Raw genomic sequence first — 12651 nt, 5'->3', positions numbered from 1 at the left:
TTTTAAATATTCTTTCCGATATAAATAAGAGCTAACATGGCTGATTGGTTCATATATTAGAGTTTGTGTGTAATCCTGAATTTTCAAAAGGGTTTATTTTTCCGATAATGCAGGCTGAAAATGAAATAAAAGTGTGATATTCTTTTAAAATCTTGTACTATATTTGTACTTTTACACATCTTCTTGCTCTGTTGTACATGGCATATCTGATAAGCCTATAAAATTTTCTGATCAACTTTTAAGCAACTGCAAAAGCAGATTTTTTAAATAAATCTGCTCATTAAAAATAAAATAAAACAATACAATAAAAATAATCAAATAAATAAATATGAAATAAAATAAATACAACATAAAATATAATAATATATACGTATACACACACACACAGTAAAAAATGACCGTGATTTTAACAGTAAAAGACTGTAAAATGCTGCGGTGAAAAACTGTCAATTGGGTTACAGAAAGTTTCCGTACTATATACGGTGAATAACTGTAATAGATCTAACGGTGCATTTAATGTAATTTTACGGTAAAATACCGTTAAATTCACAGTTTTTGGAAGTGAAAAATAACAATTCATTGTAAAATTTACAGTGAAAAACCGTAAATTGAAATTCTCACAATTCCCTGCGTGACACTTCACATTTGATATATTTCCGTTAAAATAACTCTGTTTCTTCTTAGTTTTTCTCATATTTTTCTAATCAGTTATGTACATTAGGGTTTTATGTTACATCTAATGTTGTTAAATTAATGTTTATTGCATTTTTAAAATTTCATGCATGTTACCATGATGGTGTTTAGTGTGTGTGTGAATGACACTGTGTGCACCTTCTATATGTTAGTGTTGTTCTTCTCAGCTTGTGGAAAATCTGCTTGTGATGAACTTTGATTCATCATGTGACTCTTATCACCACTGTGTTTGGTGACTTTCAGTGTATTATAAAGGTACAAAACAGATATTAGTACTTCATTAGGTTGGTAAATTAACATATCAGTTAATGAAAAACGTTATTTTACCGTAAATTTAACAGATTTTTTTTTACGTTGCTACTGTAAGTTCTGGCAACGCTGGTTTTTTAATCGTAAATTTTACTGGGATTTTTTTTACAGTGCACACAGAAAATAATAATAATGAAAATAAAAATAAACTTATTTTAGGAAATTGGTTGCCTGGGACAAGCACTGGATTATACGGTTTAGTGCCATTACTAAAATATTTGACCACAAAATAGCACAATTTACCAATCACAATCAGTCATTCCAGAAATTTTACGGGAGCTATAATCTGATTTTGCTTTTGCCTGATGAATAATTGAATTATTGTTTCAATAACTGAAACAAAGGAAGACATACATGGATTGTCATGACAACAACAAATTTTACAGACTCTGACAAGTCATATAAAGGATACAGTGCGAGGAGGGTAAACATTTCTGGTGTAAAATCAAATATATAGCAATTATTTTCTATCCACAATAGTAATAATAATTAAAACGTGTTTGATTCTCTTTTAAACAATTATAAAACAAGATCATCTCTCTCCACCGAGAGGGCAAAACTCCCATAAACTATGTTGACATTAGAAACAAACAGGATTTAAAATTCACAGCTATACAGCTATCGGAAAAACGCCAGAGCTACACACCCTTCGTAACTTTACCGTTCGCATTCATTTCATTAACAGTGAGTTCCCTGTCTGCATCGTCCCAGTCTGCCAGGCCACTGCTTGTTATAATAATGGGCTTGGCTTGTAGCGTCTGAAGGACAGGCATTAATATTTGAGAGCATTTAAACCCATTAGGCTGTTTGCGGGAGAGAAGAGAGCATGTTTTAAACTCTGTTGAGAGAGTGTGTGGTAAGAGGTTATCATCTGCTAAGTAAATAAAGGAGCACACAGTATCTCTCATTCCTATGATTCCTGGAAGCGGCTAAAATGTGGTGAGCAGAATCTGGTTTTAACGAGAGACTGACGCTCTTTATTAGACAGCAGTGCAGTGCTATTATCATTTCCTAAATGAATTATTCAAAATGAAGTATTGCCTCAGAGATGCTCCTTGCCTCGGCGTCTGTTCGTGAGGGTTTGTGAGTGTGCGTTTCCGAGGTCCTGAGATTAGCTTTTTCTTGGCCTCTAAGCGAGCACATCTGCAGTCAAGGCTTCACATCTGGTTCTCACATTTTCCCCTTGCGCTGCTGAGAGGGAGCAAAAGAGAAAAGAGTAAAAGAGAGACGGAGATAAGCACCGAAGCAGTGAGAAACCAATCATTACACTTGAACAGAAAGGCGAATTCAGTTGTGTCATTTTTACGTATTCACAAAAGCAGCCACAATTTAGTGTAACCCTCAATTTGCCCTTTCAATTTAGTTTTTGTTACTTAAATGTTACTATAGTTTTCTAGTTTCATTTTATGGACATACTGGTGTCAATTGAACGTGTTTAACGATGTTAACACAATGTCATATTGTTATCTAGTGCCATTTTCACGTTTGAGGTGGGTTGCAAAGGATTTATAGCTAAACAAAGGAATCTGTTTAATGGGCAATTTTATTTTACTTAGTCGTGGAGTTATAAAAAGTATTTGTTTAATCATAGTTTTTCCTAGTTATTTACTTAAAATTTTGGTTATAGATTGTTTTCCATTTGTTTAATTGTGTACTAACAGAAACACTGATTTAACCAGTCCATATTAAAATAAAATGCTATTCTTTTCAGCTCTTACATCTCATTTCTATGTAAATCAGTTGCTTTATGAACTATAAGGCACTATTTGCCTGTAGCAATTAATGTTGCGCTATTATCGCCCACTGAAAGCAGGCAGTAAACAGAATTCCTTACTTTATATGGATCATGCTGAACATTCTATCAATTATATTCATGTGTGGCGTAGAAAAGCGTACCTTTGGTAATTTTAGCATTCAGATCTGAACCATAAGACTGGGAATTTTGCCGTGTAAATTGAATTTTTTAGACATGTTTGCAGTGTTTCTTGCTTTAGTAAATCAAGTGCTAAAACAGTGCTATTGGAGGTTGTAATTCATTCTTAGTGAATTCCTCGGGAGTATCACTTTCTTTGTTCCCACACTTCCCCCATTTCCTTTATTCTTCTTGTCTTTTCTTTCTTTGTGTCCCCTCCCGATCTCACCTGGAATCAAAATCAGCCAGTTTGTCATTACTTTGGCAAATCTTCCTCCTCTATGATTTATCAGTTAAAAAGTAAAACATCTTCATGTGGGTTGGCTGTTTAGCCATGGAAAGTTTCCAGCTTCTATTCCAATCTTTACCCTCACAGCAGATGTTTTGAACTCCTCTACGCACGGCCCGGCCCGGCCTGGATTCCGTGCTTCCTTCCAAGCTGCGCTGACCCTGGCGACCCTGTAATTGGTGGAATAATTTGCCCTGGTTTACATAAACACTCCCTGAAAGGCCGATTCTGTGAAGCTCTCCCAGAGGCTGAGCTGCATCACGGATACACGCAGTGGGAGAGTGAACAAGACTACAGGCCTCCAGTGACATACCAATACGCAGACTGATGCAATAACAACTGTGTCCATCAGCACACATGGCGTAATGGTCTTCAAGGAACATTACCGACAAAGAAACAAGAGCCTGTTTCGTAAGAAATGCAGAATTTAGTTACATGTTTTATGAAACTGGGCGGTTTTGGATGCACTGATCGACTGGAGACACAATAGGCACTCAAGAGACTTTTGTTTGATGGCTAACACGGTTGAATTATGACAAATATAAAACTGAAGCACGGTTAGCATGTGCAAAATCTCTTCTCGTAAAAATCCCATTATATCACTTCACAAAACAACTTTTTTTTTCTTCTGTTGTTGATGTATTGCCTATTGAGACATCACATCTTTTTAAAACAGCCAATAGCCTTTAGTTTACGTCAAAGCTGTGAACCAAGATGCATGATTGATATTTGCTATTGCTAGCCATAAGCAGGCAGTATAAGCAACATTTTCATTCTATTTTATTGGACAAATATTAGAGACACCCTCGTCTGAGACGAGTAAATGTTTCAATCCATAAGATTTTCGAGAAAAAGTGTACATTTCATATGAGTACATACAACTGTTTTTACGGAGTAAGCTAGCATATAGATAGCCTCAAAGCTAATTGACAAACAGTAACACTACAACATTCTTTCACAAGTGCCTCTTTCTTCATGTGTAAATACTGCACACTTCCATTTACAACCCAGAGGATGATACTTGTGTGGTTCAAAATGTCACACGGCTTTCATCCTTCAATGTCAAGAACGAACAACTCTAAAGTGTACTCTGCTGTCCTGCCTACAATTACAAGCCACCATTTGCATGTGGATTAGCCGACTGGATATTTTGAACATGTGTTAACGTTTTAATCAATTTGATTCCATATTAGTTTTGACAAATTTCAGCAAATGGACGCAAGCGTTTGTGAAGCGTATACAGGCACGGCATACAGGGATAGAATGGGTTCCATATGTAGACACGGGTCCTCGCCAGCACCTTGTTTGCTCTTTCCCTAATTGCAGCAGTTACATGTAAGAAAAAAAAGCCTGGCAGGCTGAAAGCAATGACAGAAACATGGAAATTATTAGACTCTGGAAAAATAGAAATGGTCTCGTATCTTAGTTCAGACATTTTTATTCCATGTGATGACTGTCATATATTCGTACTGTACAACGTGTGAGTGTAAAACATGTAAAATGAACAGTGTTGGGGAAAGTTACTTTTAAAAGTAATGCATTACAATACTGTGTTACTCCCTAAAAAAGTAACTAATTGCGTTACTTCGTTACTTTTTATGAAAAGTAATGCATTACATTACTTTTGCGTTACTTTTTCTCACTGGGGCTGGGCTTGTTTGTTTTTTAATAACAACAAAAAAGTTATATTTTTGGCAAAAAGGCCCTTTCACACCAAAAGTGAAATGAATAAGCCTCAGGCCGAAGGAAAAGCATATTTACACCTGTACAGTAGAGGGCGCAGCTCAAACAAACCTTTCAGCTGTGCTGCCATTCTGGATTAAAGAAGAATAGGATACAGAAGAAGGAAGTTCTAGTTCTTATTTCTAAATCTAATCTAAAGTATTTCTGCTTATTAGTATGGTTGAATTAGGTATACTGAAGGTCAGCAGCAAAGACATCGGTTAATAATTGAGATTAAATACATAAAGTATATTAGTGTAATTTAATGTAGTTAATTATTACAGGTTTGCAAAAATTCTGAGATTGCATTTCACTGTTTTTATTCATTTTGAGGAATACTGAATGTTTTCGTGCAAGTGAGATGAGTAAATGTATGTTCACATTTAGTCTAGAACTACAACAACCATCATGCTTACACAGCGCACACAACACCTCTGCACTTTATTTCTCTCAACATGTCAGTCAATAAATGTGAAAAAGTAACTTGCGTTACTTATTTGAAAAAGTAACTTAGATATATTGTTGTAAATTGAAAAAGTAATGCGTTACTTTACTAGTTACTTGAAAAAGTAATCTGATTACGTAACTCAAGTTACTTGTAATGCGTTACCCCCAACACTCAAAATGAATATCAACAAATATTTTAATCTTTATATTACATATATATAAGGTACGAGAAGCTGTGCTGTATCGTGAATAGGGTGAAGGGCATTGTTAGGCACGACGCAAAGTGGAGTGCCTGCAACCCCCTTCAGCCGTGACTTATTCACGATACAGCACCTTATTGCTTTTATAAAAAGGTTATCACACAATACAAATATTAAGATAATATAAATATATAACTTTTACTAAAAGCCTTCCTTCCGCCAGAAAAAAATAGTCCCTGACTGTGACCAGCAACAGAAGTTACATTATTATGCCATTAGATGGCAGCAAAGGCTGTCTTTATGAGTGTGTCAGTCAGTAGCGAAGACTTGAAATACTGAATTGTTGTGAACACAGAACAAGACACAACTGACAAATGCTTTGACTAGTGCTGTCAGTCACGGGAAAACCCCTTAACTGTTAAAAGGACAAGATATTGCAGCGGACATTTAAACAGATTTTTTATTATGAACACAGGACTGACCTGAAGGAAAATGCTAAATCTGAATGCAGGTAATAAACTCGCTCACTTGGTCTCTTTCTCACAATACTCTTCTACAGAATACAGTAAGCTTCAATGAACAATATCAATTGAGAACAAACAGTTTACGCTGCTAAGAGTGGTTGCTAAGAGTGTTGTGTAGTGATACAAAGAACAGTTGGGTGAAGCGGTCATAGCCGTGTTTTATCGGGAACTAACCGTTTTATACAGTGAATACACACACACACATATTATATATATATATATATATATATATATATATATATATATATATATATATATATATATATATATAAAACATAAAATATGATGCTAAAGCTATGCATGAATGGAAAACACAATCGTCTGTGCATGTAGCTGTGTTCTCCGTTTTATTTACCCCTCACCCCTGTCAGGATTAAAAATGGATGACAAGACCACTCTCACTTCTCTATTACCTTTTTCTTGATTACCCTTTTCTTCTCGCCGTTGGATGGTCCAACCAGCCAGTTCATCAAATATTAAAGAACAGCAGTGTCTATTAATGCTGCCAGGGCAATTGAAATATGTGTGATGGATTTTTACTGCTGTAGTGCAGAATGTCTCTCTCAGTGGCCCCCTGGGATCCCCCTCCAGCTGTTTAATCCATAGCTCCATCACAGGCGTGTGAGGATGGGGTCGACCTCCACCAAATGTCTTTATTTCTTCCTGTACCTTCCTCCCCCCTCGGGATAATGGCTAACGAGGCCCTTTCGATAATAACGCTGAAAGACTCAATCGGAGCAGAAACTGTCACAGGAAGGTCAGAGCCGACGTTGCCACGTTAGGAAGATGAGTGATTGATAGAGGTGCGTCTCACGTCACCCCATTCGCTTTCCATCCACGTGTGCTCCGTAAAATCACATATGAATATTCCGTGCCGTTAGTGAGCCGGGCTAATGAGATGAGAGGTTTTATGAGCGCTATAATGTCTCAAGGAGCATTTCATTTGATTGCTCTCTGACGTAATAGGATGCGCCAAATGAATGAATCATGGTCGCCTATGTGATGTTTATCAAACTGTGTGGATTCAAAGAATCATATAGGTCGGTGATACGCTCCGTCAATTTTCGCTGATGATTCACACAGCAAGGTATGGCATGATCATCTGTTCACATATCAAGACTTCCTGTTGTGTTTCATTTTGAAAGTTATAAATATTGTTGACACAGGCCGGAGAAATTTCAAGTAGTGCGTTCAAGGAAATTACATCACTTTAGAATTCAGACAAGCCGGTGAGTAACATTTCTTCATTCGACGTTAACTGCGGCATCAAAACTGGCTCAGGCTTTAATAATGACTAAACTATTCCTGGCACTGGGTGCGTTGCAGATTGAACAAGCACAATTGATTATTAGACTAAATGATGGAGTGTCTCGGCCCTCCAGGAAACTGATATGGAGTCACAGTTTCAGACGACGACACTTCAATCATCTCAGAGAATGTTCTGGTGGTCCACTTCAATTCAAAGGATGTGAGGAGGGAAATACAGCCTACTGACCGCAGACGATGGTGGCACGGGCGTCGTGGCGGAATGCAGAAGGGCACTGCAATTAGCGCAGATTGATTTAGCACTGCCGCCGTGCCACCCACACTCGGAGCAGAGGTGGCCAGCTGTGCATAGCATCAGGTTAATTATGGCCGCGTGTGCGCACTAATAGAATTCCTCTTTCGCAGCGCACCGCAGATGTGCGCACTAAATCACACACGGTATTAATTCCGCTTCTTCGTCCTCTCGGCCCAACCGAGGCCGCATGGAGCTCCGCGCCTCCCCCCAGGGTCATCCGTCCTATATGTGTGGAGGAGGGCAGACACAAACGCACCTCACGCTCTCTAATCACAGGTGTGTGGATAGGAACATCACTCCTCTCCTTCACCTCACTCTTTTCCCCAACAATTAAGACCCCATTTTAAATGTCATTAATCAGCGGGTTGCATGGCAAGATCCAATTCATATCTGTCAGATGCACTGGGCAGAAACTAATAGGGGAGCAATTACCTGAAAGAACCCTACATGGCAGAGATCTCTATGACAGTGTGTTTTAATACAATGGGCTTACTGTATTGTATAGGTGTACAGAACAGTACCAGAATCGTGTTATTTGTGTCTCTCTCCCTCAGAAAACACAATAGATGTGATCAAGAAACATCCACGGTTACCAGAAGACTAAAATGGATCAAGATGTTTTCCGAAAGGGAAAACAGCTGTGCTTTAGAGATTTGAATCTCTGCGTAAGTAGATACTCTTTCTTTTTGCCATTCCCTGCAAAAGTAACACAGATCTCTGAAAGGAAAACAGCATTTGAGGGGGTCATCGGTATTAAAGTCGCAATGAAACGGAAGTAGCGACAGATCTTTTCTTCTGTAAGTGACAGAATGGATCAACAAAAAAAGATATAAAAATGATGGGATCTACATATGCATCGGTTTTTGATTGGATTTTGAGATCAAAAGTGGAAGGTGAGTTTGAAGGGACAGTGGTTTATCCAGCCTAAATGATCCTGCATACTTCACCAGAGAGAAGTTGTCATTTCCCCAGAAGGTCCATTTTCATTTAAAGGATTAGTTCACTTCAGAATTAAAATTTCCTGATAATTTACTCACCCCCATGTCATCCAAGATGTTTGTCTTTCTTTCTTCAGTCAAAAAGAAATTAAGGTTTTTGAGGAAAAAATTCAAGGATTTTTCTCCATATAGTGGACTTCAACATTACGTAATCACGTTGGAAAGGTCACGTGTTTTTTTGCTGATTGTTTTGCTAGATAAGACCCTTATTCCTCGTTTGGGATCGTGTAGAGCTTCAAATTGTTGGTAGCTGTTGAAGTCCACTATATGGAGAAAATCCTGGAATGTTTTCCTCAAAAACCTTAATTTCTTTTCGACTGAAGAAAGAAAGACAAACAGCTTGGATGACATGGTGCTGAGTAAATTATCAGGAAATTTTAATTCTGAAGTCAACTAATCCTTTAACATTATGAGGTCAAAACATAAAAAAAGAAACATGCACAGATACATTGTTCACAATAAGATCTGTAGCATTTAGAAAATAGATAGGGTGAATTTTCATTTCATGCTGACTTTAAGGATCAAATCGGAACCAGCTACGCATGTTGCATACTGTGTCAGTGATGGGGCAACTCTTCAGATGAGCTGTGCGCTGGGAGAGATGAAATATAATACAGTGTTGAAAAAGGATCCCATTACAAATAAACAGCCAGCATGACTCAGACCTCACACTGGTGAGTGCTGGTTTCCTTTGGAAAACAAATAAATAATCCTAAAGTTTCTTCCTTTCTTGGCAAGTGCACAGATATAGTGTGTGGTTTTTATTAGTGTCACTGGTGAAACAGAAGAAAACGTTTCTCTTTCTTTGTACAAGATGTGCCTGAAAAGAAACGCTTGGTTAAAGAGGGTCAACATATTAATCAGATTTACAAACTGATGTTTTTTTGCAATACTATTTATCATTAGTTTTCATTTTTCCATTTAGTGATTAAAGTTCATTTCATTATTTAGGCTTATTTAGCTTTCTTAATTGAGACACAAGCTGGCTCATCCACCTTGAATTAATTTTGTTTACCCAAGAGATACTTGAGTATTTCAAGGCTATTAAAATATTTTTTAAATGCACTGTGATGTTTGGCCTTCAGCTGGGTTTGTAGATACTTAGTTTGGTAGAATTTGTCACGTTGCTTTTGTGCCGGTGATGTTAAATGATTTCAAAGCTTCATACTTCACATTTTCCTCCTCAGCAAACACTTGTCTACTCTAAAAGACCCTTCTTTATATATATACGGTATACGGACACATTCACAACAACAACCTCATTAAAATCGGCAACTTATTCGCTTTGCTTTGCATCAGTAGAATTTAATAATAGAAAGTAAATTACAGTGATCCTTTTGAGGACGGACAGGTTAATGGTATTATGAAGAGTGGGAGTGGAAAATAGAGAAGCGAAAGGGGAAACAGATGAAAGGTCATTTGTACCACCTGTGGAGTCTGGGCAAACAAATGGAGAGTTGACAGAGCCTGGACAGCACTATCACACACACATGAAATAGTATAGTAGTAATATATATATATATCAGAGGTTGCGCTAGACTTTAACATTGTCCGTCATTTTGACGGACAGGGTTGTAAAAATTCCGTCATAATCTACTGTTACCCGTCATTTTCATATTTTAATTATAATAACACATTTAATTGCTTTAATTTTTGTTCACATTTTCATTTTTAATTATGAACCTACAGGACGATATAGGCTTATCCATTTATTTTGAAGAACAGATTAACAGATTAGACTGCGTAACTTTTACTTTAACATGAAATTTCTCTGTACTATACTATAGGCTACGTGTTGTAGCCTTTAAAGAAAACGTAGTTTCATATTTGTTTAAATAGTCCTATGTTATGTTTTAAATTCATCTATTTGATTATGAAAAATGAAGAGCGTGAGTAAGATGCATCATAAGATGCGCAATATGTCGGGAGACATGGAGCGGGTCAGACATGATTTTGACCACTTCATTAAGTTTTGTTTTGTAGAAAGCCTTTCTTTAAAATGAATTTCATTTTGTAAAAATTGTATCTTAATTTTAATCAATGTTTCATCAACCAACTGCCTGGATTTAATAAATAAGAAGCAAATATAGCAGGCAATTTAATCGTGACATGGAGGCGCGGGCGCGATCACTGGCGCGTGAACTGGAGCGCGTCTTACAGGTTAAATGAAAAACTCAGCAGCTGCTTGACTCACAGACATGAGAAATATATCTATAGAAAGATTTAAATATCTACTTTAACGAAAACGAAATAATTCAAAAGGAAAAGAAATAGGCTACTCTGATTATGTAGGCTAAACCGAATGAAATGTGCGTTCTCTCTCTAGGCGCGTCCACTATGAGGAGATGATGAGAGTCAGTAATGTTAACTTCATCTTTGCAGCCGACATTTATTCAGAAAACATTACTTTATTAATAAACAATTAAAATGTCTCCTTGCTGTTTTGGTCACATTCATAAGACCAATATCGATTCGTAAATCCCAGTGGATCTTTTGGTAAGCTGTTTTCAGTTGATGAATAAACAGTAGTGCACCTCCCATCTAATAAATCACAATAAGCTTAAAGCTTTGTGTTGCTTTTGATATGAAACACAGTCTCAGATTTCAAATTCTGTCCATTTCATTAAGAAATTCAAGCAATAAATACCATTTTGGCGCTCTTTAATGTGGCGTGATAGAGAGTTGTAGCTTCTGGGTACTCGCCTGTGCGTTATCAAACGCATAGCAAAAGATTCGTGCCAGTTTCAGTTTTTGTTCTGGATCCAGTGCTCTGCTGCTACATTGGAGCGCACTCGCCACCAACTGGACAGGGGTGTGAATTACAGTTACAATTTACAATAGATCACCCTCAGTGTAATCTGTCAAAATGATGGACGGCCTTCAGAAAATTCCGTCAATGATGGATAATTTTCGGTTAACGCGATCTCTGATATATATATATACATACACTTTAAATATAGTAATAATTTAATTATTAGAAATTCGTTTTGGCAAAATTACGAAGTTGAAAATACCTGTAGAAGCCTGTAGTAGTATGTAAATTCAATTTTCGCCCCCTCCACAGTACAGAGACTGCTCTTGTGAAAGTGGTGAATGACATCCTCCTCGCCTCTGATTCTGGTGTCCTCAGCCTTCTGGTCCTTTTTGGACCTGAGTTCAGCTTTTGACAGCGTCTGCCATTTCTGAGGAAGGATGCCACTTCTGTCCCATTTGTCTGCAATCGGCATTTCAGAAACAGTTTTACAATGACTAAGTTCATATCTCACAGACAGGCAGCAGTTCATTAGTACTGACAAATTCAATTCTCATTCTGTCACCTTTTCCCGTGGAGTGCCTCAAGGATCTGTCCTTGGTCCACTTTTATTTTTAATCTACACACTTCCCCTAGGTCAGATCATCTGGCGCCATGGCTTTAATTTCCACAGTTATGCTGACGACACACAAATTTATTTTACTTTACAACCTAATTCTGTTTATCCTCCCTCTTCTTTAACATCTTGCTTACATGATCTCAAAATATGGATGGCTCAAAACTACTTAAAGTTGAATATGGAAAAAAAATGAAATTCTGTTAGTAGGCCCTAAATCCCTTGATCTCACCCAACATGACTTTTCTATTAACACTGATGGTGTTCTGGTTCAACCCTCTTCCACTATAGGAAACCTCAGTGTGTTGTTTGATTCTAGGATATGTTTTGAACCCCGTATCAATCAGCTTGTCAAGTCCTGTTTTTTCCATCTTCGCAACATTGTCCGTTTAAGACCCTCACTAAATCTCAGAGATGTGGAAACTGTTGTTCATGCTTTTATAACTTCACGTCTTGATTATTGCAACTCCTTTTTTTATGGTCTACCCAAGAAACTCATAAATCGCTTGCAGTTCATTCAGAATTCAGCTGCTCGGGTCCTCACTTTTACCAAAAAAGACCCCTGTCTTACAGCAACTACATTGGCTCCCTGTTAGTTACCGCATCCAGTTTAAGATTCTTGCTATAG

The 12651-nt window shown here is 37.3% G+C and overlaps 1 long non-coding RNA gene across 1 annotated transcript; it reads right to left on the bottom strand.

Moving 5' to 3' along the window:
• Positions 1-1219: 1219 nt before the first annotated feature.
• Positions 1220-12083, bottom strand: LOC125274886. The gene is made up of 3 exons (XR_007186333.1): positions 11973-12083; positions 11670-11869; positions 1220-2193 (listed from the first exon to the last, which is right to left on the bottom strand). It is a non-coding gene; the product is annotated as an uncharacterized LOC125274886 (long non-coding RNA).
• Between the last annotated feature and the right edge of the window lie 568 nt (positions 12084-12651).

Source organism: Megalobrama amblycephala, linkage group LG9 (assembly GCF_018812025.1).
Source record: "Megalobrama amblycephala isolate DHTTF-2021 linkage group LG9, ASM1881202v1, whole genome shotgun sequence".
NCBI classification, from domain to species: domain Eukaryota; kingdom Metazoa; phylum Chordata; class Actinopteri; order Cypriniformes; family Xenocyprididae; genus Megalobrama; species Megalobrama amblycephala.
The sequence above is the reverse complement of the archived record's forward strand: the minus strand, read 5'-3'. Positions and strand labels throughout refer to the sequence as shown.